This window comes from Delphinapterus leucas, chromosome 16 (genome assembly GCF_059928025.1).
Source record: "Delphinapterus leucas isolate spDelLeu-1000000601 "Yukka" chromosome 16, BTC_Dleu_Yukka2, whole genome shotgun sequence".
Lineage (NCBI taxonomy): Eukaryota > Metazoa > Chordata > Mammalia > Artiodactyla > Monodontidae > Delphinapterus > Delphinapterus leucas.
The window spans coordinates 65,897,808-65,925,691 of NC_143144.1; the positions used below are offsets into that span (position 1 = coordinate 65,897,808).

Sequence of the window (27,884 nt, forward strand, 5' to 3'; positions counted from 1 at the left end):
TTCAATAGAATATTATGACGCAACCATTATGATGATACTTATGAATAGTTGATAATGACACGGGGAAAGACAATACAATGTTCAATAAGACAACAAAACAAAATGCAGAGCCACATAACCACATGTTACATAATTTCAACAATTACACATAAATATACAATCATATATGTGGAAACATGACCAAGGTGTAAGGTATAAAAATATTTTATTTTTTTACAAATAGATGGGTTACAAATAACTTTCATTTTATTCTTTAGATTTTTTTTCTAGGTCTTTTATTAAATTTAATTAATCTTTATTATTTTTCAGAATAAAAAATAATCCAAGGTAATAGAGAGGGAAATTATTTCCAAGTTAAAATAATTTAAAACATGTTAAGAAACCTGCTTTTACAATTATGGCTCTAGGATTTGAGTAGACCCACTATGTGTGGGGACATCTATCATTAGTAATAATCACACTTTCTTCTAGGGATCATCAGGAAAAATTTTATAACCGATGCCACAAGGACCCTTGAGAATGTTCAGGAACACCGGGCACCATGTTCTGTTCCACGTAGTCAATCCAGATCAGAATCTCAAGGGCAGAGCAGGCAAAGGAACTGAAAAAATGACTTCATACCCAGTTTTAAAAAATTGACTGTATTTTTTTTTACAGTAGTCTTCAATATACAGAAGACCTTGAGATTAAATGTACTGTTGGATCCAGAGATGAAACAGAAACCAGCAGGTAAAAGTTATTGGAGGGTTCATATTTCAGCCTGGCACAACTTTCTCACAGTCAGAGCTCCTGAGGAGGGCAGCTCCCCCACCAGTCAGACCTCAGTCTGAAGCTGGAGGATCATCTGTGCAGGAGGCTGGTGAGGGGATGGTCACCTGCAGCAGACAAAAGCTGTGTTAAATAACAGGCAAGCTTCCTACCCAGGTATGGGACCCTAAGGTTTCAAACTTACAAAGTTGAGATTTTATTTGACCAGGTAAGCAGGACAGACATGACTACTCCCATCATACAGATGAGAAGGCTGAGACTCACAGAGATTAACTGAATGTCCAAGTCATACAGCTAGAGCGGTGACAGAACCACTAACTTCAAACCAATGCCGTGAGCACCAGTATATGCACTCAAATACCAGGGTATATGTATAAAGCCAGGATACCAATAACTCTAACAAGGATTCGGGAGACAGGCTCTTGAGTTGCAAGCAGGAAGGAGAAATGGCAATTTCTTCCTCAACCTTTGGCCTTTGTGACTGGATTACAGTTTGCATCTTGTTTCATCCAGCACCACAGTTTGCTAGGAAGAAGAGTCATGGCCGAAGCCACAGTCCAATCCAAAGCTTTATTCTCTGAGAGGCTCTCTGAATTTTCTGAGGGGCTCAGAAGACATGCTCCACGCAGCAGCCATGCTTGTCATGACTGGGTCTGAGGCTGGGGCAGGAGCTGCTGAGACAGGAAGGGAAAGGCCGTCTGAACTTCCGCCAGGATAAAGACATGCTTGGTTGCTGAGTGAGAACATGAGCCGCAACGGAAGCAGACGCCTACAGCCTCTGGTTCTAGGAAAACTGCTGTGCTCCCAGCTCTGCAGCTCTTGAGGAAATAAGTGAAGCATTCCTGCCAGAGAAAACCCCGAGGCACAGAAGAGGACTGGGCAAGGAGGGGGGTAGTCTTTCTCATCCTTGGTTTCTGGCAGTTTGGCCCCCGACTGTAGTTGTTATTGCTGTTGTTGCCACGCTACCACAAATGGACATCATGGCGAGAAAAAAAAAGAGAGAGAAAGAGAAGGAGAAGGAGAAGGAGAAAATTCCAGTAAAATAAAACTGGCAGCATTAGACAGGTAGACAGGTTTTCCATTTTTTTTCTTTCCTTTTTTTTTTTTCTTCAGATAACTATCATGGCATTAACACTGTATTAACAGCATACTCAGCATTCCAATTTCCATGATTGGTGATTTCATTCAAGTGAGTTCTAGGAAGAAGTGAAAATCATTCCAGTTAACGTTTATTGAGCACGCATCATGCAACAGGCACTCTGCTAGAGCATTTCCAGGTGTTGAATCATGTTAGTCTCTTGAAGATCTTCTGAGATGGCTACTATCACTGTGCTTACTTTACAGATAAGGAAATACACAGAGAAATTGCAGTAAACTGTCCAAGGTGTTATTCTTATAGCCCAGGGGAGGAAACTGAATACTCAAGGAAGGTTATGTGACTTGCCCCAAAATTTCACAACAAATGAAGGACAAATCAGAGCTAAAACTCCAATCTGCTAGATCAGAAGACTAATGATCTTCCCCCTGCCTAAAAAGAATATCCTGGACCAACGCTCACAAATCATGACCATTAGCATCTCATGGAACTTCCTGGCTCATAGTAACTTCTTGAACAAACTCTCTTTGAGAAGATGGGCATATACAATTGAACCAAAAGTTCACTGGACATCTACAGTGAGTCAGGCCCTCACACCATCAGATGCTCTCATAGCTTATGGGAAGCTGACTCGGGAAATGGTATTTTTATCTCCTTATTTGTGGAATGTAAGTGCCATGTTTGAGACCTCAGAGCCAGTGTATAGCAGAGGATGAACCTGACATAAGTCTTTTGACCCTTAGCCCAGGCCTCTCCACTTCACATCTTAGATTACCTCCCCAAATGGAAGAGACTTCTTGAAACAACGCAATCGCTGAAACCATTTAAACTTGAATCTTAGCCACTTTGACCTTAATAGAATGCTGTTAAAATTTTCTCTAAATGTCTTAGCCTTTAATAATTAATTAAATTGAGCTCATAAATGGGATAATCCTGACTCTACTATAATGAGGTGTTTTAGTCTCCCTCATATAATTTTACTGATGTCTACGATCACTTTCCACAAAAGTAACTGCCCTTCTCAAGGAAGCGAGTTGACATCTCTAAGGTTTGGTCTCCATGTTACCTTCTCATAGACCATGAGGAACCCAAAACCCAGAGATGAGGTAAAATTGGTAGAGCCAAGCCTTTCCAAAAAGAGCCTTTGGAGATAGAGATATATATATATCTACATCTATACAGAGAATAAATATGTATCACACAAGCAGCCACTATGGAAGGAATGAACTCAGCCAGCCCTTATGAATTAGCAATTCCACAGAGATGTTTTCAGTGAAGCTCTGAAGTCAGCAACATGAAGTCTGCAACACCAAGAGTCTAAAAAAGCAGTTTTTCAGAAGAAATGAACTTGAGCTGGAAGCCAACTACACATACTAGATTGGCAAGGGGCTCAGCAGACAGAGACGCTGGGGATACAGAGGTGCCAACTCTTGGAACAACCTCACCATACATTCTGAAATAGAAAAGAATACCTCCTCAGATAATCCATCAGTGAAAGAAAGTCCCTGCCATTACCTAAATAGCCCTGATACTTTTAGTAGAATATTGCTATTAATAGAAACCCACCAAATTCAATCAAAAGCTGTGTTTTCTATAGTCAGCCTGGTTTCTTAATTACGTTTTTCCACTAGCCACATTCATAACTTCCAGAAGGAATGGAGCATTAAAAGTCAGTGCTCGGGGCTTCCCTGGTGGCGCAGTGGTTGAGAGTCTGCCTGCTGATGCAGGGGACACGGGTTCGTGCCCCGGTCCGGGAAGATCACACGTGCCGCAGAGTGGCTGGGCCCGTGAGCCATGGCTGCTGAGCCTGCACGTCCGGAGCCTGTGCTCCACAACGGGAGAGGCCACAATGGTGAGAGGCCCGCGTACCGCAAAAAAAAAAAAAAAAAAAAGTCAGTGCTCTGAGGCATTGGTCAAATAACAAACAGTCACATATTCTCTATGCTCTTTATACGCCATTTCTTATACCCTCTCAGTCTCCCGTATCAAGACCCCATTCCAATCTTAAGTTCTCTCCTGAGATGCTTAAATGAAGGATAACTCTGAGGAGGCAAGACGTGAGAGAAGAAAATCAGCAATGAAGGGGCAGGCTTCATTTCTCATTCATTAATTCATTACAAATTAAATAAACAAACCTCTCACTTCATAGTATCCCTAGGACACTTGTTGGTAGAGAGGACTTACAGATAGTTTACTGTGGGAGGGTGGGGGTAGAGGACTCTGAATGGCTCCCCCATTTTATTTTTTATATGTTCATCAAAAAGACACATATGAGTATAAATCTCAAATTACAGAGTTCAGGTAATTCACAAATAAATACAATTTGGAAGAAATTAAAAAACATAATGCTGAATTTAAAAAAGCCAGATATAAAAAAGGACATAGAATTGAATTCCACTTATATAAACTGTATATGAAGTATAAAAGCAATTAAAACCATCCTATGCTATTTGAAGTCATATCAAATGTTATCCTAGGGGAGGGAACTGACTACGAAGGGTATTAGCAGGGCCTCTGGAACGCTGCAGTGACATGAGTGCTGGCTACACTGTGTGTGTGTTCATTTGTGAAAATCCTACAAGCAGCGCAGTGATGATACTTTTTAATGTACAGTTACCTTTAAAAAACTAAAATATCCATAGTAGGAAGAAGAGATGGACAGGAGTCTTTGGGGAAAAAAAATGTAATCCTCTATGAGTTAATTTTTTTCTCTAGGAGGAGCTTTGAGAAAGCTGTTGAGGTTACAATCATGAGCTATGCACTGACCTAATTTAGGTACACCATCCCTCACATTTACACGTATATACCAAGGTGACTGTGGATACGGCGATGTCATTCCCTCTATCACATACCGTCACACCACCTAGGGAAGCGACATCGCACTAACAGAAAATGACAACCGACTTGTCATGATCACCCCAACAGCCACACTGATTCAGGCCACAGGCCCAAGAAGATGACAGGATCACCCATTTCCACCTTGTGCAGAAGCAGCAACATCACAAATATCAAGCAGAAACTGTCACACCATGCTAGTGACATTCTACTGTGAAGAGATGAGAGCGCAAATGTTTAAGATTTAAGGCGAGTCTTTATCTGTTTGGGAGCTCAGATTCTTTGGTCTACTCAGAGGCACGATGCTTAAAAGGAAAAAGGAAATCAAACATGATATTTAAAGACTGTTAGTCTGGGTTCCAAATGGCATGGAGATGGAGGAGAGTCTAAAGGAAGAATGATCGATCATATATTGTTACATGTACTAAGAACCACTAAGGTGGACCTAATTCTCATAAAAAAGAGGGAAAACTGGGTATAGATAGCCTCTCCTCTTCCCAATCATCCCTTGCTTTGCAAATTCCTAATCCTGGATAAATAAAGGCCAGCTCAAATACCAATTTCTTATAAAATCATTCCTTCCTTCTCCCAGGAGGATTATTAGTTGGCTCCCCACCCATTTTTGTCCTCATAGTACTTTTCACAATTCTTATTATGCTTATTAGGCACTTATCACTCTAAACTGCAATTTTTCTGTTTGTATAGCTGTCTATTCCCACCAGTATATGCAGCCTCAAGGGCAAAGGCTACATTTTAGTATGTAGCACAATCATTTAAAATGTTTTAATAGCTTTATCACAAAAGGAATACATACACATGGCAAAAAATTTTAAAACAGCATAGACAAATATGAAAGGAATGGTTAAAAATCTCCTCCCCATGATCTAGACCAGTGGTCAACAAATTTTTCTTGTAAAGGGTCAGATAGAAGATATGGTCTCTGTTTTCCATACGGAAAATCTCAAACGAACTTTTTGGCCAACCCAATACAACTACTCAACTCTGCTGTTGCATCATGTATCACAAAAACAGATGATACGTAAAAATGAATGAATGGGATTGTGTTCCAATAAAACTTTATATGTTTGTTTATTTATTATATGAAACTAAGATTTCCTGTAAAGCAATAGGACTCAAGATGGTGTGTTTTTCCCTAAGAAAAACAATGATAATTTTAACAATATAGGAAATTCATAAATAGACCTACAATTATATGGTCAATTGTTTACCAAGAATGTTACAAAGACAATTCAAAGGGTAAAGGATAGTCACTTAAAAGCAGGGGCCTCAGGATCTTACCTGAAGGTAGTTTTGTTGTCAGTAAGAGAGCCCAGTTCAAAATCCCTCGACCCACTGGGCAAAATACAGGGCAGGTCAGGTGGAGATTAGAGACAGAATTTCCAAGTCCGGGTGACAAATGCCCTTTTCATAATTCTAATTGAGAGTGGTAGGAAGTGAAGGACTAAACCAAAGACCTTTTACTTTCCAAATACGCAAGCCCTGAATCAGATGGACCATGAGTTTGGGTTCCACATCCTCCGTCATTCTAGTTAGGGAAGGTGACCAGAACCCTCAAACCTTTGGCTCTGGGAAGAACCTGAACGAACTTTTTGGCCAACCCAATACTGTTCGCCAAATACCTGATAATATGTCTCAGTAGCCCTATCTTAAGGCAAGTGTCCATGGTGTCCATGCTGCCTCTCTAGGGTCAGCAGCCAGCAGGGAGGAAGCAAGTGGCAGCTTCCACAAATCTTCCAGGATAACAAGCTGGAGACAATACACATTAGTGACACTATGCGAGTCATTCACAGGGATAACTGGAGGTCATGAAAGGAATAAAACAGGCCAGGGACCTGAGAACAGGGTGACTTGAAAAGGGGCACGCTTAAGATTTTTCCTCTCATGCCAAGACTTCTCCCTACCATCACTCTGAACTGACTTAAAAATTTCTCTAAGGAACCCCAAAATAAACCCATACACAGGGGCGGCATGATCCAGTAGAAAGCACTTTAGTGTCAAAGTTAGAATATAACTCAAATCCCGGATGTGTCACTGGTCAGGTAATTTAGGGCAGCTTTCTTAACTCCTCTGAGCCTCGGGTTTCCACAGTATTAGAACAGAGATAATACCTACTTCACAAGGTTGTTGTGAGGTCTCAATTAAATAACGTAGGGATATTCTGCAATGTGCTTGCAGAGAATTGCTCAAAAGATACAGGAGATTTTTATTATTGTTAAAAGTCAGCTTCTGTTACCATGTAGATAGCACATCTGGGTGGAGCAGAGTTGTCAGTGTTCAGCAAAGTCCTCTATGCTTTGCCTGTAAAACCCCCTCCACCCCCCCACCCTGTCTCAATTAGATACAAGTGCAAAAGAAGGCACTTATGACTCATTTACAATGGTGGGCACTTAAAATAACCTTTGTATCAACAGGCAATGGCACCTCGCTTGCAGTAAATCTTGGCAATGCTGTGCATGGTCACTTTTTTTTTTAACATCTTTATTGGAGTATAATTGCTTTACAATGGTGTGTTAATTTCTGCCATATAACAAAGTGAATCAGCTATACATATACATATGTTCCCATATCTCCTCTCTCTTGCATCTCCCTTCCACCCTCCTTTTCCCACCGGTCTAGGTGATCACAAAGCACTGAGCTGATCTCCCTGTGCTATGTGGCTGCTTCCCACTAGCTATCTATTTTACATCTGGTAGTGTATATGTGTCAATGCTACTCTCTAACTTCATCCCAGCTTCCCCTTCCCCCTCCCCATGTCCTCAAGTCCATTCTCTACTTCTGCGTCTTTATTCCTGTCCTGCCCCTAGGTTCTTCAGAACCATTTTTTTTTTTAGATTCCATATATATGTGTTAGCATATGGTATTTGTTTTTCTCTTTCTGACTTACTTCACTCTGTATGACAGACTCTAGGTCCATCCACCTCACTACAAATAGCTCAATTTCATTCCTTTTTATGGCTGAGTAATATTCTATTGTATATATGTGCCACATCTTTTTTATCCATTCATCTGTCGATGGACACTTAGGCTGCTTCCATGTCCTGGCTACTGTAAATAGAGCTGCAATGAACATTGTGGTACATGACTCTTTTTGAATTATGATTTTCTCAGGGTATATGCCCTTTTTAAAGGCTAATAATGACCCACAAATCAACCTGGACAAAGCAACTTACTCTAAAGCTCAGCACATGTAATTTGTATAGGTTCTCCTGTGCCCAATCTCCATGCTCCTCCCCAACCACTGAGGTTCCTGATGGACAGGAGTGCAGGCTTCAGCCAAAACATAAATTCTGTCTCAAACCAAGGGCAGAAAAAGCCTGAGCAAGTCCAGGGATCAGTGGAATGCTGTGTCCTAAGGTTTAGCCCCTCTTCCTCCAACAATTGAAGTGTAAATCACACAGGTAATCCAGTGGTGCCTGTCTCATCTCCCACAAAAAGTAGGTAATAATCATATCTGTCCTTCTAATCTCTTAGGACTATGATAAAAATAAAACTGAAGTAACATGACAAAATTCTTCAAAAGTGAGTCATTTCGAACAGTGCAAAGGTACATTACTGATTTAAGTAGTATAAAAACATTCAGCAGATCTCAGCAGACAGATATGAGACCTTTTATGTACATGTAAAAGTTCATGTAAGAGCATTCAGGTCCTTTTATCCCTACCTACACTTTAAAATAAGCTCTGTTCTTTCACTGTAAACCTTGAACAGCAGGATTTCACCTCTGTTTCTCGCCAAGGTTTTAACTATTGCATCCATCTGATCTGAGTAGAGCCCCCCTCTTTGCAGAAACCAGTATATTCTGAGGAGTCTGGCTCCTCCTCACACTTCTTTCAGGCCATCACCTTTGGCCACTGCAGGGATGCTCTTTGTCCATTTTCCCCTCTGGAGACAAAGGTGTAGTCTCCGTACTTTCTAGAGGTATAGGACAATAATTAAGATACACAAAAAGGCAGGTCACAGAATTTGCATATAAATTTAAAGACATAAGCAACATGGCAGTCTGGGCAGCCTGGCTGAGGATGTCTCTGACAGAGTTTACTAAATAAATGACAGTCTATTTTTTTTTTTTTTTTGAAAACTGTGTTTGAGAAAGAAGTCATAATAGAAAAAAAGCTACAACATCCAAGATGAGATTTAAATGTGCAAATAAGGGCAATCAAATCTTTAAGGGATGGCACAGATTTTTTTCTTGGCATAGATTTTCAGTTTCTCATTGGGCATGCAATATATCTATAATCATTCAAAATTGAGGTCACAGATTAAGAAATTGTAATCTCTTTCCTCTCCACACTTGCTCTTGTGGTTCTTTTGCCTACCATGTACTTAGAGTCATCTCAAAACTCCCCTTTTGTTTTTATTTATTTATTTTATTTATTTTTTTGCGGTACGCAGGCCTCTCACTGCTGTGGCCTCTCCCGTTGCATAGCACAGGCTCCAGACGCACAGGCTCAGCGGCCATGGCTCACGGGCCCAGCCGCTCCGCAGCATATGGGATCTTCCCAGACCGGGGCACGAACCCGTGTCCCCTGCATCAGCAGGCCGACTCTCAGCCACTGTGCCACCAGGGAAGCCCAAAACTCCCCTTTTAAAGTTCTTACTACTATTCATGGTCCAATGCAAGCATCACCCTTGCCATGAGCCTTCACAACCATCCCAGTCAGAAGGTTCCCATCTCACCTTTACTTCTTCAGCAGTTTTGCCATCAGACGACAAGGATCTTCTACTGCCTCATAGGAATGTTCATAACTTTTTGTACCACTTCACACACACCTTTTGATCAGTGCCTGGAACAAATTAGGTGCTCAGCAAATATCTGTAGAATTAAAAGTCGATAAGATAATTTATATAAGGTTGTTGGCTTGTCCCTGGCACACAGTTTGTACTCCCTGAATGTTAGCAATTATTAACATCATAAATAAAGAAGACACTCCATGTATTTTGTGCCCAGTTATACTCTATTCATAACTCTAAAAATGTGAATCATTCCCAGAGTCAATATTTAATTATCTTTTCTAGATGGTACTAGCAATTTCAAAAAGGGGTTAATTTCTATTCTTAAATTATGCATTTTGTTGCTAGAGATTCCACATTTGCCAACATAAAGATGATGTAAAACAAACAACTACACCTTTATATCTTACTGCAAATACCCGTACCTGATTTAAATAGTGGCATTCAGATTTCAGGAATTTCTATAAATACATATGTATATGAACAACAGGGACATACCTAATCATGTGAAATATAAGATTTGATCACTCTCAAGTCAAGGGCATAGAGCAATGTGTCACCTTTATTTCCCCAGAACTTGACTTATAAGTACAAAGTGTTCAACCCTCTCAAGTTGAAGACACTAAAACACTGTGTCAGACCTGGATGGACAGACAGAGAAACAACCATCTATGCGTCATCAGAAAGCAGACAGCAGACAGTCTCCCTATATTAAAGACAGCTAGTAAGGAGATCTGAGATTCAAACCTAAGGCCATCTGCCTCCACATCTTATGCTTTTTTTCCTCAATAGCAAATTGCCTTCCATGCCACACTGCATTTGCATTCTTGATCAGGACCAGAGCCTTGATCAGAAAAGGAAAATATAAGTTTGCTAAAGTTTTGGTAAAGAAAGCCAATTCTATTAAAATTTAAAAGGTCAGGTGAGGGCTTCCCTGGTGGTACAGTGGTTAAGAATCCGCCTGCCAATGCAGGGAACACGGGTTCGAGCCCTGGTCCAGTTAGATCCCACATGCTGTGGAGCAACTAAGCCCATGTGCCACAACTACTGAGCCTGCACTCTAGAGCCTGTGAGCCACAACTACTGAGCCCGCATGCCACAACTACTGAAGCCCGCACACCTAGAGCCCGTGCTCCGCAACAAGAGAAGCCACCTCAATGAGAAGCCTGCACACGGCAAAGAAGAGTAGCCCCTGCTCTCTGCAACTAGAGAAAAGCCCATGGATAGCAACAAGGACCCAACGCAGCCAAAAATAAATAAAACAAATAAATTTATTAAAAAAGAAAAAAGGTCAGGTGAAAAGATCTTACACAAATGATCACTAAACCCAGTTTTCACAGCCAATGTCAAAATAAAATCAGATTTTGTTGTTAACTCAGAAATGTATTAAACAAGACCAGATCTCAAAATCTGCCTGTGACCCTATGCTCAATATATCACCCAACTGTTCATTTTAAGACTCTCTAAACATGAAGTGGGGGAACAATGCAGTCACTTTTGGAACTAAGGAATGAAATGTGACAGGCACATGTTAAAAACATTCCTTTTTCACAAGGAGGTAGAGCTTCCCTAACCAGGATTTACCTCTTCTCAACCTCCTCTGAAATCCACTCAAGATAAATAATTTTACAATCTTAAAAGGTCCTGATTTCTAAGTTCTACATTAAAATCTGTAAGGCAAGGATAGATTTTGGAGTCAGATCAAAGCAGGTTCCAAATTATGCTCTGTTCCTCACCCTCCCTAACACCTTAGCCAAGTTACTTACCCTTTCTTAACCTGTTTGCTGATCTGTGTAATGGGTGTGACAATGTGTCCCTCACAAGATTATTGTGACAAATAAATGATGACAATAAAGCATTTTACCAAAAAAACTCCCCAAACTCCTAAAACAAAAAATGACCTAGCTTAATTACCAAGGCTGTGTGGTTACATCTCAGGTCTAAAAATATCAGAAGGAGAAGACATGCAATGTCAAACAATCAGACAGTCATGCAGCATCTGATACATGCAGCATTAATACCTCATAATGATGTAAGTTAAACAGCATATTGCAGATGACTGTTTTTGAGAAACACTGCCAGTAAGAAAGAGACGGGGGTGAGAAAACAAAATATTTCAATTATATGCAGCGTAAAAATGTGAGAAAGAGATATTAATGCTTACTACCTACCTAATAAGAATTTCATAGGGATTAATGAGCTAATGCTGGTTACCATTTTGGAACTCAGTTGAAGAAAAAATAACACACACACACACACAAGACAGTAAATATCATCCTATAAAATTAGATCATGTATAAAATAAGTTGTGCAGAAGCAGCATGTTCTTCCCCTGACAAATTATCTGCACTCAGAATCCTTGATGCCATGGGATTCCCTCATTTGGTCCAGATCTTGCACACATTTCCATCAAGAAGGGCTGTCCTGTATGACAAGGATGCAAATATCAGTACCTGGGTTTAAATAATGGCTCTCAAATTTTGGGAATTCCTATGAACACACAAACACACACTCATAGAATAGGGAAAAGTCTCATCATGTGCACAGCAAAAATTACATCTATCAATGGCTGCTCCAAGCAGGAAGGAGACAGGAAGGAAAGAGAGGGAGGCAAAGAAGCCACTCAGAATTCTTGACAAGTTATATGGGTAGCCTATAATTACCATAAATTAATATTTTTAACTCAGGTGTTATTATAATCATTAGTCTTTCTTAGCCTTGGCTTTTAGCTAAACATCAGACAGGTCCAAAAGATGGTGTGGTGCCTGCATCCCACCTCTTTCTGGGGGAGGAAATCTAAGTGGCAAATTATGAATTTCTGACTTTGTCTTCAGATTTAGGGTTGATGAACTGTTCCTCTTAATGATTTGAGAGAAAAAAGTGTTAGGAATGGCAGTGACACACACGTGTATATGACTTTACAACAATGCCCTTTTTTTTTTTTTTTTTTGCGGTACACGGGCCTCGCACTGTTGTGGTCTCTCCCGTTGCGGAGCACAGGCTCCGGACGCGCAGGCTCAGCCGCCATGGCTCATGCCGCTCCGCGGCATGTGGGATCTTCCCGGACCGGGGCACGAACCTGTGTCCCCTGCATCGGCAGGCGGACTCTCAACTACTGCGCCACCAGGGAAGCCCAACAATGCCCTTTTTATCTGTATCAATATACGTGATTCTGTCAACTAATCCCGACTGGCATGGACCCCAATTTACAGATGAAGAAATTCAAACTCAAATCATTATATCGACTTGCTGATGGTACATGATAATCAGGACTAGAATTCAAATCTCCATTCTTGTTTTCTATTTCAAGTCACCTCTGTTTCCTCTGATTCCCCATACTCCAATTGACAAAAATAATAACTTTAAACGTTACTTTCTCCATCATGCTCAGACAGATAAATTTGGCTAGAATTAGTTCTGTTTATGAGGACATGTGCACACGTACTAAAAAAGGTGTGTGTGTTGGGGGTTGGCATGAAGAAATGGAAGACTTCAGACAAGAAAGAAAGCTCACTAATTAGCAAATTTTGGGTGCTCAAACATTAATAGTCACCACTCCTATTATTTATTACAATAAGTAGCCTTACTGGACTACCACATGCCACCCATCCATGATTTGACCCACACTGTCATTATATGGCTTATAAGTACAAACATATATATGAGCATGCATGTAACACACACACACACACACACACACAAAATCTGTCAATACATTTCAGTCATTTCTTAAATGAACAAGCATCTGGTTTGCCAAAGATGTATTTTTTCTCTGTCTTATTCTATACAAAATCTTTCAGGACTAGGTAAGGGATACTCTGCAGCTTAGATAACAGCATATGTTTCTTTTTCAGAGTCCTTTGATGTGTCTGAATCTTCCCTTTAAAGCCAGAAATTCTGAAGGAACTAACTGAAGAAGTGCAAAAGTTTTAGAAATTCAAATTTAAATGGGATGAGTAATTTTAGAGATAATGATATTAAAGATGCAATTATTAAAGAAGGGAGTAAGGGCAAAGGTCTCCAGGAGCTTGATGGAGAGAATATCTACCGCAATTATTTTAGTAAACTTGTATATGAACAACATACGAACCAGAAACTGTGTCCTCAATGCCAGACATTAGGTCAGGTGATTGCTCTTGGGATAGGGCTGTCAGTACTGAGTGCTGGTATCATGATTTGCATCAATACTATCTATACCTATGTACCAACAGAATTCCTAATGAGCAGATATTTATTCTAAAACGTTCAAAACGTTTATTTCAAAAGCTAACAACGAGCACAACTCAATGCTACGTCTCTGGGACAGTTTCTGGAGATTCCTTCATAAATGAAGGCACGGTAGAAGTAGCTGGGCTGGATAACCTGCGCATATTCCAAAGAGTAAACGCTCAGTTTCCTGACTGAATCCCTACTTATCTATATATGTGTTTACTTTTTGTCTATTGTTGGTCGTAATTTCTCAATACCTGCTTTACGGTAGCCTAGAGAACTTTCACACACTTTTTAAATGGTTTCTAATCATAACCAGAAAAGCTATTGTTTTACTATTTCTGCCAATAAGAGTTTCCCCGTTCACTGTTGACAGCTTTGACAGATTGAAGAGGTGCCCATTTATTACCTCAAATCTAAAACCTCTCCTGGCATGGCCCCAAATCACCCACTTTCACCCTCAATGACCTCTCTGTGTCCAGCAGAAGCCCATCACATACCCCCTGTCCCTAAGTGTCAGCCTCCTGCAATCTATTAATCTCTTTCACCTCATAAGAAAAGGTCGATTTTTTGTGTGTGCACGCTCTTCACTGCAGAAAGTCAGGCAGTGGTGGAGATCAGGGGTTGTTATCACTGGGGTATTGATGTTTCTAGGACTGGATCACACTGGAGAACAATCAAGAATGCACAAATTACAAAGCCCCGGCTCTACACACACACACACACACACACACACACGCTGGGGCCTTCAGAAGGTGATACAGGTTCTCTCTGTAACTTGCAACCCCTAAATGCCAAGGAATAAGAATGGCACTAAACGGCAATGATTGCCCATGTCAGTTCTCATCCCCTTTCATCGAGCCTATAAATACATCTTTAACTAGAGACATAAGTAAGCTTGTAGCAAGTAAAGGGGAAATCACTCCAGGGAATGTCGGACTGCCCTAAAAGCTAACCCTATGACCCCCTCACTCCAAATACTTAATAATATCCTACTCTTTGCCTGGTCTTCGACTCCACCGGCCATTGTGACAGGAAGTAGGATTTAGGTGCTAACTCGGCAGTCTCTCTCAGGGTTGGTGCTGGGAGCAGAAGATGGAAGTCCCTGAGGGAGGGACGCTGGCACGTTCTGAGGTGATACAGGTCCTCAGGAAGGTGGGCAGGGGCTCCATTTTGCACACTCCCCCAGTCAGAAGCCTCACGCCGGCTTCTCCAGCCCCCTTTAAAGCCCACCACCCCTCGCCCTTCACCTCTTCGACCCGCCCCCTCAGCACTTCTCTACTCACCGGCTGGGGCGGTCAGGACAACGGAGCAGCCTTTGTGTGGTGGAGCCCCTGCCACCGCTCCCAGGCTGGCTGTCAGCCTCCGCGCCTCCATCCCTGAAGTCTGCGACTTCTCTTCTCCTCGCTCCGGAGCCTACGCTCCGGCTGCCCAAAGTCCCCAGGGGCGGCTACTGCCGCTCCATCTGCTCCTGCTCACGGCGCCCCGCTCGGGAAGGGAACGGGATGGTAGGAGCCCGTCCTCGCGGCGACGGGTGAGGGGATCCCCGGGGTCGGGACTCCGGTACCACAGGAACCAGCAGGAGCCGCTGCCACAGGAACCCGGTACCTGGAGAATCGCGAGCCCCACGCCCGCGAGGAGCGCGCTCAGCCCGGCTGAGGAGCCGCCCCCGGCGCCAACTTTTCCCATCGCGAGAGCGGAAAGGGGTCTCGGACCTAGGATGGCGGGGCGGGGCTCTCCGCCGGCCAGCTGTAGGGGGCAGGCGCTCAGGACCCCAACTCCAGTCAAGTTGGGCCGCTGTGGGGGCTGGCGGAGGCGTTGACGAGCAGGTGGCGGCCCCGACGAGGAGCAACGCGCCACCACGCGGGCTGGAGTCTCGGAGACCCGGGCGCGGCCGCCTGCGGAGCCCACCCGTGGGGCCACAAGGGGCGGGGCACGCACTCCGAGAGGGCATGGCTGCTGGCGGAGACCCCCGGCAAGCACTGCCGACCCTCCCTCTCGCTTTGATCTTCTTTTGTTCTCTTCCTTCTGTTCTCTTTGCAAGTTGCCCAGATTTCCTCAACTGTCAGAACTCTCACCAGTGTCTTTGGGAAGAGAGGGATTGAGGGAGTCCTACTTCTGCCCCTTTGTCTCTGTGAATTGGCACCTCGATCTAACCCAGAGCACAGCCAATGTGTCTTGGCCTGGGAGAGACTCCAGGAGGGTACTAGAGGACATGCGGTGGGGTTGTGTGTGTGTGTGTGTGATAGATCAACAGATTGATCTGCCTTAGATATATCTATAAATACAGATAAACATAGATATATTAGTTCTTCCTATCTATCTACCTACCTACCTACCCACCCACCGACCACCTACTTACCTACCTGTCCCTCCATCTCTCCGATGTGGTGATGGTATTTGTATTTAGGGGTTTCTCCATCAGTCGCCATGCTTTACTCCCCTTCACATTCTATAAAACTCATTCTGTCTAAAACCAGTCTTTTTGCATAATCTCATTTGAAAGAGCACTTTGCTGCTAGCCATGTTCTGAATGTTCTTTGTGTTTACATAGGCATACACTTCCATGTCCTCCAAAACACTACAGAGTCCTGGGGGGACTCAAAAAGAACCTAAAACTGTGGGCTTGAGACCGTTTTGGTTTTTGCACACTATTATAGTCCCAGGGCTTAGCATAAAACCCAAGACTCCATAGGAAATCAATAATCTAGTATATATATAATTTACATATACTATACAAATTGTTGATACAATTTACTCGTATCAACTCTCACCCTTCTGGCAGGAAGACATGCTTTCTGAAACCTTGGGATGAACTCTCCATAAAATTAGCAGTCTTTTATTTGTGTACAAGGTGCTCTGCCACTAATTTCTGTGAGATCTCAGGGAATAACCACATTTGGTTGCTTAAGTTTGAAAATGAATGGGTTACAAATGAGAACATTCTACAAAGTAAGGAACCAGTACAATTAAAAAATACCAGCATCGTGAAGGACAAAGAAACTGAGGAACTGCCCTTAATTAGAGAAGGTTTAAGAAACAAGGAAACAGTCGGATTTCCCTGGTGGCGCAGTGGTTAAGAATCTGCCTGCCAATGTGAGGGACACGGGTTCGATCCCTGGTCCGGGAAGATCCCACATGCCGTGGAGCAACTAAGCCCATGCACCACAACTACTGAGCCTGCGCTCTAGAGCCCACGAGCCACAACTACTGAGACCACATGCCACAACTACTGAAGCCTGCGCGCCTAAAGCCCATGCTCCACAACAAGAGAAGCCACCTCAATGAGAAGCCCACGCACTGCAAAGGAGAGTAGCCCCTGCTCGCCACAACTAGAGAAAGCCCGTGCGCAGCAACGAAGACCCAACACAGCCAAAATGATAATAATAATTATTTATTTATTTATTTTTTAAAAAAAAGGAAACAGAAGGTGTGATCCTGGATTGGATCCTAGCCTAGGAAAAGGACATTAGTGGATCAACTGGAAAAATTTAAATAAGTTCTAAAAATCAGTTGACAGTACCATATCACATTTAATTTCCCAGTTTTGAAATTCCACTGAGGTTATATAAGATGTTTATATGTGTGGCAGCTAAACAAAAGGTATAGAAGAATTTCATTTTTGCAACATTTTGTCATCTGGTACTGTTTTAAAATGAAAAAAAAATTGGTATGATAAGAACCTAGGGGCAGGACGGGAATAAAGACGCAGACCTACTAGAGAATGGACTTGAGGACACGGGGAGGGGGAAGGGGAAGCCTGGGACAAAGTGAAACAGTGGCATGGACATATATACACTACCAAATGTAAAACTGATAGCTAGTGGGAAGCAGCCGCATAGCACAGGGAGATCAGTTCAGTGCCTTGTGACCACCTAGAGGGGTGGTACAGGGAGGGTGGGAGGGAGGGAGATGCAAGAGGGAAGAGATATGGGGATATAGGTATATGTATACCTGACTCACTTTGTTATAAAGCAGAAACTAACACACCATTGTAAAGCAATTATACTCCAATAAAGATGTTAAAAATATAAAAAAAATAATAAAAGGTTTGGATTAAATGACCTTTACAACCTTGTGAGAGACTAGAATTCTTCAATTGTATGACTATAATATCTACCAAGCCAGCTCTCCTGCTGCTGCTATTATAAATGGAGATTTTAGGGAGGAAAAATGACTGAAAATTGCAAAGTACTTCTTAAAATCCAAACCTTTTCAAGTAGACAGTTTATTTCTAGAAGGGTTAAATGTCTTCAGATTCCTCTGCAGTCTTCACAAAACTAGTAATACTCCTGTATGCACATGTAGGTACTCAACATGCAATAAATGTGTGCCAGAAAGATAATAGCTATTATAACAAAATGTAAAAGTTCCTCTTCTAAATATAAATTTTGTTTCTTCCATGGTAACTTCATTGAAAAATATAATGTCTGGGTCTGTGATGGGGCCACTTTGAAGATAACAATGTAACTCTTACTCATTAATAATTAAACCTTTTCTAACATGTTTAATGGAAGGTTCTTGTACACAAGCTCTTTTGTGAGATGTGTTTTTAGAAGAATCTTCTGAGTTATTCCTTAGAACAATCTAAAACAGGTGCAAAATCAAGCAAAGCAGCCATCTCAGCCATTAAATTTCAGTGTTTCATGAACAAGAGAGCGTCCTAAATGGTAGCTTAGTTCACTCATTAAAAAAGCCTGGAATATTCTTCCAAAAATGTCTTTAAAACCCATAAGTAAGGACTTATTCTTGGAAAACTGACCTGTACCCTACTAATAAAGCAACATGCCCACCAGTTGTGGTTTGTATATGGGAGAAAGGAACCTGTGGTCCTCTTCCCTTCCCAAACCACAAATGCTATTTGTTAAAGACCAGAATAGTTGTTTCTCTCTTCTCTCACAAATTCTGGTTTCAGAATTTGCAGAAGCATTTGTTTAGTATCTTTTCTACAAACCTTCCTAACTCCTTTCTAGCCATGATAAGAGTGTGAAAATTATTCCACAGGTGGAAAACCAGATTAAAATGTCAAAATACAAGTAAGTCCCTATAAAAATACAGAGCTGGATAAAGCAAAGGAAAGAGGAAAGAGGGCATAAACAACTTTGAAGGGTAAGGACTAACGTTGATTTTGAAAGTGTTCTTAATATTCTAGCCCTAGATGTTTGTCATCCTCCTAGCAGAAAAGAATGGATATCCAGACTGAAACTTGGTGAGGATACAGATGCTTTGGATTTTTTTTCCTCCATATAAACATTACTTTTCCCTATCTTCCAAATACATTTCCTTAGATCACTTAAAGAGGTGGTCCAAGAGATTCATTTATGGGAATTCATTGAGGCTGGGCAATTTTTTTTCAGCACATTTAAAAATTAAACTACTTTAGTACAGTTGTAGATTTACAGAAAAAATTGTGAAGATACTAGAAAGAATGGGTTCTTAAGGTGGGAGTTCCTCAGTGAAGGTGGTGATCTGAGGAGATCTGGGGCTAGTATTCCCCACCCCATATCAACTGAGCATTCAGCAACTCAAGGTGGAATTTCACTCATAAAAAAGCCAACCATTGTCCCCACCTCCAGAACTAGACCAGCGGTTCAGATATTTTGCTCACAGGGAGAGGCAGGCCAGAGAACAGAGAGCTCCAATCCTATCTCCAACCCCTAAGGAACTGATTTCAATTGCAATGAAGTATGGAGAAGCTCAAGCCTAAGGGCACTCTGAAAATCAGTACAAATTATGATGAAAGGTAATTGGGGAAAGATCAATAGATTCATTGGTGATAAAGGCTGCATGGGAGTTTGTGATTGTCCTCATTTCAGTGGAGAGAAATAAGGACAGTGCCAGCTGGGAAGATCTCTCTTGGGAGGGACAAATATCAAACCCTGACCTCAGGAACTGTCCCTTCAAAGGAGTCCCAATTTGATTGGATTAGTCTGTAAAGGAATTTATGACCCAAGGCATTGTTGAAAACAACAGAGCAATTGGCCAGAATTAATGGAGCTAACAGCTGTGTGTGATCAGGAAAACAGACAGCCAACGAGAGATCTACCATGATCACTGTCATCCTAGGCTGACTGTGGTCATATCCAGGTCTGTGTCCCCTGAGAAGCAAAATCAGAGCTTCACACTGTGTGTGTGTGGTGTATGTGTGTGTTTATGAGCAGGGGTGAGGTGGGCTGATAGTTTACACTAAAATAATTCAGACCATCACTAAACAAACAAGGAAATAATAATAAGCAGTAGTGCATAGAATTGCTGGAAATTCTATGAGTAGTGCATAGAATTGCTACAATATATTATCCAAAATGTCCAATTCCAAAAAAAAAAAAAAGAGACAAGCAAAGAGACAGAAAAGTATGATCCATACACCAGAAACAAACAAACAAAAAAAGAACAACAAAAACAACAGATTATGGAAACTGCCTGTGGGAGCAATCAAATGTCATATTTAACAGACTTAAAAGTAGTCATTATAAATATGCTTAAAGAATTAAAGGAAACTGTAATTAAAGTTAAAAAATGGAATAATGACAATATCTTATCAAATAGTCAATATAAAAAAAGAGATAGAAATTATAAAAAAGACCCAAATGGAAATTTTGAAGTTGGAAAGTACATATAATTAAAATAAAAATTCACTAGAAGGCACAATGGTAGATTTGAACTGACAAAAGAAAGCATTGAAAAACTTTAGATAGACCTATGGAGATGATGCAATTCAAAGAACAGAGAGAAAAAGAAGAATGAAGAAAAATGAACAGAGCCTTAGAAAAATGTGGGAAACTAACTCTCTGGACATATATGTAAAAGAGAACTAGAAGGAGGAGTCAGAGAGAGGAGCAAATGAAATATTCAAAGAAATTATGGCAGAAAACTTTCTAAATTTATCAAAAAACTTTACACATCCAGGAAACTCAACTTTATGAGATTTTCTAGAATATTCCTTTTATGGCAAAGTCTTAAAATTATTAGATCACATAGTCTTGAAATCATTCAACATACTTTTAGTCTTGTCATTTCATACATTGGTCTTGAAATGGATCATCCTCAACCAACCCATACAGTTCTCTGACACACTAGCCCAGGTTAAAAAGAGCACGATGTATTGAATTCAAAAAGCCAACTCTAAAAGGTATAAATGAAAAGAATGAATTGGAACACCCAAATTGTTCATTATAAGTTATTTGGGATCATCAGCTTGAGGAAGCCCAGCAAGATAAATGGGTATCCTTCCAAATGTTTCTCTAAGGAATAGTGACAGGCCATGTCAGCAAAGAAGGTATCTAACCTCCTTTGGTTAAGCTGGGTTCTACCCATCTAACTTCAAGGAACTTATCCAAAGATGAATGAAGTTAATTGAAGGCAGATGCAGTAGATTTGGGGCCATTCTATTCCAACAGAGTATATCTGTATAAGTTGAAAAGTGGTCATGACAGTGGCAGAATAGAAGTCCCTTTCTCACTGTGGGTTTTGAGTTGACATAGTCTATAACTGGGGGCAGAGACATATTTCAATGCTAAATTAAGTTCAAACTTTTGATTAAAATTGGATTGGACATCCTAATTTCTGATGTGAGATTGCTTTGTGACTTAAAGTAGGATTCCCTCTTACCAAAAAGTGAACATAAAAGTCATGGACCTGGGCTTCCCTGGTGGCGCAGTGGTTGGGAGTCCGCCTGCCGATGCGGGGGACGTGGGTTCATGCCCCGGTCCGGGAGGATCCCGCGTGCCGCGGAGCGGCTGGGCCCATGAGCCATGGCCGCTGGACCTGAGCGTCCGGAGCCTGTGCTCTGCAACGGGAGAGGCCACAACAGTGAGAGGCCCGCGTACCGAAAAAAAAGAAAGCAGTCATGGACCTGGGGAATTTTCACTCAGGGCCAGAGAAATATCTGATCTTAAACATTTTAAAGGAACAGTGAGAGATAAAGTTTTGTTTTATGTCATGAGTCATGTTTAATCAATACACTGATTTCACACGTTTGCATCTTAAACAATTTGTTTCAAATTCAAGATGTTTAATGAGCCAAAGCTGAGCTAATAGCAAGTCTGTGCACTGATGAATGCCAGATTTTCAAGGCAACATCAGTTGTGAGTTTAATTTTTTTTTTTTTTTTTTTGCAGTACACGGGCTTCTCACTGCTGTGGCCTCTCCCGTTGCAGAGCACAGGCTCTGGACAAGCAGGCTCAGCGGCCATGGCTCACAGGTCTAACTGCTCCGAGGCATGTGGGATCTTCCCAGACCGGGGCACAAACCCGTGTCCCCTGCATCAGCAGGCGGACTCTCAACCACTGCGCCACCAGGGAAGCCCTGTGAGCTTAATTTTTAAAACCTTCTGTAATGATATGGAATAATTTTGCAATAGCAATTCAGTGTAATGAATGAAGATTTTCTGCCTTTCAGTCTAAGTCCTTTTTTGAAATTCTAAGCTGGCTACACATTAGTCGTGTTATATGGAACATATTACACATTCCATAGAATTGTGTAATAAATGGCTGGTCTAGGTGATTTTTAATATTGATGGGACGCAGTTCTATAGAATTATCTAAGAGTAGTAATGTCTGAATAAAATATGAATTCCTGTTTCTGTTCATTTACTCGTAACATGATCTTTGGCAAGTTGTTACTTTCTCTAAACATCTTTGTCTTATACTTAAAATGACTGCCCTATATTCCTACAGAGTGTGTGTACTCAAAAAATATTAACATGTGAATGTCTTTGAAAAGTTTAAAGTGCTCTAAAGGTTATTAGGCATATCTGTTTCCTCCTTCTCACCCTATTCTTATCCTTAACTGGATGCTTTTTCTTAAATATCACAAGCACAGATATTCATCAAAAAACCAGAGATACCAAATCTAGATTATCAAAAATCTATTTCATTTTAAACAAGAGGAGTTCAAAATGCAAACAACAATAATTTTATTATCAGTGAAGTGACCAAACATTACTGTGTTGAAAAATCTCCACATTAACCAAGTTACAAGCTTATGTCAAATGACTTTTAATTCTTGTTTCTAGGTAACACCTATTATTTGACTGTCTGTTCAAATTTACCCAAATAATTAAGGCAAATGTCTTCAAAGTATAAAATGAAATTAACTATCCATAATGCAAACAAATAATAAATGATATTGCATGTACAAAAAATTGTTATTTAAGGTATTATGTATCAGTAGTAAAATTCCATTTTTCAGGGTATGATTTTTTCTCTTGAAAATTGACCACCAATAGGTTCAGAATACCTATAATGGCTTAACTAACACTTTTATATAGCTCTGGATGCTTTTATATAGTACATGCCTCAGTCAATTTGGAAATCTGGACATTAGATCTCCAGAATTTTGATATACCTGAGTCTCCCTTGACTCTTGTACCTATGACTTTGAATTATTTTAGTCCAACAAACAATATCTCTCTCATTGCATTTTTCCCTCTGTAGCTTCTATTCTAGAAGAGAGAAGTACATTTTATTTTATGTCTTATGTCATCTCTCAGAAGTTTTCATTATTATCATTGTGTCTACCTTGGGAACGTTAGACTATATTGCCACTAGGGACAAACATAAAGAGGTGAACTTGAAGGTTTCCAAATAATTCCCAAGTCAGGGTGAACAAACTGGAGGAAGAACATGGCCTGGCCTCAGCTCCTCTAAGAAATCATATCTTTGGAGGACTGGACCAAGTGGTATGATGCTGTATTGATTCTCTTTCCAGGCTACTTTCTACTTTTCCAGTGGCCCTTACTTTCAGTAACAGACCAACAATTCCCTAGGTTTGATAAAAATCTACACTGAAAAAAGTTCTGAGAATATCAAGTTACATCTTACTACTAATGAAGTCTGGTGTTGTTCTCCCCATAAAATTAGGCATTTTATGCTTGTCTCTGTAGAAAGGACTATTTTTATCTAAGTGTGTGTTTCTCATGCTGGCTGGTACATGCATGACTACATGGGGACCTCTCCACAAAGTATACTTATTAAATTCTATTTCCAAGGGAACCTTGCTGTCTTATCTTGGTTCCGATGATCAGTCAATGTCCAGTGAATAGTGATAAAGGTTTGGGGCCACATGGGAAGACCACAGATGGCAAAGCTGTGTGTGTGTGTTTGTGTGTGTCTGTGTGTGATGTGAACAGTTTATTTCTCTACCAAAGGATTACCAAAATTCAGCAGGTAATAAAACAAACAAACAAAAAGATCAGTATGAAGGTGTCTTCCCTGTGACCAAGAATAGAACTATCTGAGAAGCCAAACGACCAGTGCAAATTTGGGTAAGTTTGGCCTGCGTCTTCTGTGCCATAGGGCAAGGTGATAATTTTTACTAAATTAGTAAAGCTACTAGTAATATTTTTACTAATTATTGCCATACTAATGACAAAGAGAACTTTTTGAAAATGTAAGAAGTAGACTAACCACAATGGCTGATTCAAACCTGGCCATATCTTAAACAAGCCGCATGAAATTCATGCATAAATCAAATACATATTTTTCATCACAAAAGAGGATGGGTATCTCCCACCTGTGGTAAGCAGAATTCTCAGATGGCCCCAAGTTCCCCAACCCTTTATACAGTCCTCTTCCCTTCTGAGGCAGAATCTGTGAATATGATGGACAGTTACTGCCTTGATTCGGTTATTTTATATACGGCATATGGAGATAAATAGTCACTCCCATTATTATGTTATATTATATTACCTCCTCCTAGCAGACTAGAGAGGAATTAAGAAGTCAGAGAGATGCAATCCTGCTGACTGGAAGAAAGCAAGTGGCCTTGTTGTGAACTACCTATGGAGGCAAGGTTGTTGAGGCAAGAAATTGAGGTCAACTTCCAGGAGCTGAGAGCTACCCCTGGTTGACAGTTAGCAAGAAAACAGGATCTTAGTAATAGAGCTGCAAGGCAATGCACTTTGCCAACAATCTGTGACCTTGGAAAAGGATCCTGAGCCTCAGATGAGAATTGAATCCCTGGCCAACATCTTGATTTCAGGCTGGTGATTCCCTGAGCAAAGTACCCAGCCAACATGTACCTGGACTCGTAATCCATAGAAATTGTAAGATAATAAATGGGTGTTGTCTAAATCACTGTTTGCAGTAATTGGTTACACAGCAATAGGATACTAACAAACGATTAAATAACTAGTCAGTACATTCATTTACTAACTTAATAAACATTTACTGTTTATTACAGCATAATAGGTAGTGGGGAGTCAGAGTCAAACATGACTACCATCACTCCAATGCAAATGAAAAAAGATTTCCATTAGGAACTAGCTCACCTGTTCAAAAAGAAATAACTCCCTGAACTTCTCAGGACATTGCCATCTGTTTGTTAGGGATAAATATGTAGATTCAGATTACAAAGGGGATAACTAGAATTTACACTCAGACTTCAAAGACAGCCAGGTTATCACAGGATTGAAAATGATTTCTTCATGTTGCAACTCTTTTCCTTCCTCTCCATTGTTCTCTCCTTTTCCGTCCAAGCCAGAAACAAAGGCAAACGTTCCATGTTATGAGAAAGATATTTGTAAAGAATGCTCCAATTTTCTGAGATGTCAGCCTTGGAAAAGCATCCCTTCTCCTCCCAAAAGTCCCTGACTCAACTAGCCTCAAGTTCAGATTTGTGGCTGCAGAAATCATCCATGGAGTCCTGGTTTCAGCCACATCATGCCTGGGAGACACAGTGAATAATAAATGGCATTCAGCTACAGAATAAAGGGTTGAGGCAACCCTTTATAATTTCTCTCACTCTAGCTCAGGCAGAAAATAGCCCCTCCCAAACACCATCGTTTCCCCCACACCTACGAACACAGTCTATTTTCATTGTTTCACACCTCTGCCATTCCAGATGGCAAAACTGCAAGTATTTTCCTTATACTATAAGCATTAAAATCCAATTTAACTTGTATAACCTGAAATAAAATTCATCCCTTTGGAAGTTTATTTTTTCTCACTCTTTCAGCTTCTTCATTTGAAGGGATTAGGGCAATTCTATCATTCTGTGAAGGGACTAATGGTCTAAACCAAGAGAGCAAGGAAGAAAATGAGAAGGAGAGAGGGAGGGAGGGAGGGAGGGAGGGAGGGAGGGAGGGAGGGAGGGAGGGAGGGAGGGAGGGAGGGGGCAGGAGCTAGAGAAACTGAAGGAAGGAGCCTATTGCATTACTGAGTGGCTACCGAACATGCAGGAGGCTCAGTGTGGAGCATTTACAGGGACGTGAGACTTAGCTAAGTTTCAGTTTGCTGACATGGCACCCTGGGCACATGCAGCTCCCTCTTGGGCTTAGAAATTCATTTCAACAACACTAACGTCATAGTTAATGTTATAAACATGTGTTTCCCCTTGTATAAGAAATTAATTTCTCCTCACTGTCATTACTTATTATGATAGATTGTCTGCTATGCAAATATTAGAGTTAACATAGGTAAAGCCCTTAGCTTAATCCCTGTTATAATTGTTATTATCATCACAGTGTGTAGTGTACCTGGGTTGAAGGGCAGTTGTATAAATTTTAAGGTAGATATCCCAAAATAAAACCGAAATTTAAAAAATTATTTTATAGATGATTCTGCCTCCCATCCCCCAGATGACTTCATTCACAGCATAAAGTTCTTCTAATTATCCTCAAACTTACTTAAATACAAGCTTAAAATGCCTGACTTTCCTAACTTTGTCATCTTCTCTCACCAGGTAGACTCCAGTGTTCTGTCTGCAGAACTGATGCTGCTCTCTGTTTAAAGAAAATTTGGCCTATAAAACTAATTCCAAGATTGCAATCTTTGTCTTGAAAATAAAACTTAGACATGGCATGTATCTTTGGTCTATTTCAATAATGTCAGATCTCTTGCAGCTCAAACTCAAATGTTTGATAGATTGTAAATTGAGATGCCTCTAAATGGAGAAGGCATGAGCCCTTTATATGTAACTGTCACTTTTGGAAGACTGTATGAGTAGTGATGTACAGAAGACACAAGGGCCACTTTGATAAACAGAAAGGGTCATTTTAGGGTTTTAGGCAGTGGTAAATAAATCAACCCATTTCAGCCTGCTGTAAAGACAGGGATCAGGGCAAAAAGAAAAAACAAAACAAACAAAACCTGGAATACTCACCCAGAAGTGTCCCTCCCAATTTCCCCATGTAAAATCTTATAAAGATATGTTTTAATATTATATTTCTCTACCACAGTCCATTACACTCAACCAGGCAACCCTACCAGTCAATGGAGCTGACATCATTTTGCTTACAGTATTTAGAGAAATTAAACTGTCAGTCTTCATTTCTCCTGATGCCTATACCAACATGTCCCATTTTTGTCTAAGAAGTTTATTTGAATTTAAAATCATCCTGGTGGCTTCAGAGTCCTTACTTTCAGATTTCTAGCTTCTGATGAGACTGAGGATACTGGAGTCTAAACCATCAATAGAAATAAAATTTGACCATATCAGAGGGAAATGGAAGTACTTTTCTTCCTGCCTGCCTTGAAATTCTCTAATTAGAAAGCTCAGAATTATTTTGGATCCAGAGATGACCTCATTGTTGCTGAGATAGAAGGGTAGAGGCTTATGAACTACATCCCAGGATTAGAGCAAACAGCTGGGAGGTGAGGAAGAATCCTCCCATCTATGAAATTGTTATTACAATACTCCCCCAACCAGGTGATCACCCCAAATCTGCACCACAGAGGACTTCTCTGGAAGTGGCATTGTGTTACCTTTCTTGTCATTTCAGAAGCCTGAGTTCCATCAAAGGAGAACTTTGGAGATTCAGATGCAGGACCTCACACAGCTATCCAATCAATGAAACTTAACAAGCAAAGCAAGAAGGACAATAGAGAAACAATGGACACTGATCTCCACTGTCCTCCTTGACCCAAATCACTACATGCCTGGCTCTAGGTTAAAACACCCTGTGGGTGAGCTTGACTTTGAGGGCCACCCATGCACATTTCTAGATTCTATCATACATTTGTATCCATTCACACAGCCTCCCAGCAGTCTCACATTGCTTTCCATCACTCCAAACTCCCAGCCTACATTTGGTTCCTACCCTACCTTGTGCTGCTTGTCAAGCCATGACTCCTCCGTTCCTCATTCAGGGCAGTGACATTTCTATTCGCTTCCTGCCTTCAGGAAAGGCGAAAGCCACTAGTCATTCAACAACCCATGGAAATCAGTTTAACCAGCTAACAGTTAGGTCAGCACTTCTCAAAGTGCATTCTGAACTAGCAGCATT

General features: G+C 40.9%; 1 long non-coding RNA gene across 1 annotated transcript; it reads right to left on the bottom strand.

Moving 5' to 3' along the window:
- Nucleotides 1-27,884, bottom strand: LOC149747314 (uncharacterized). The gene is made up of 3 exons (XR_016388156.1): nt 27,704-27,884; nt 9,398-9,533; nt 1-1,964 (listed from the first exon to the last, which is right to left on the bottom strand). It is a non-coding gene; the product is annotated as an uncharacterized LOC149747314 (long non-coding RNA).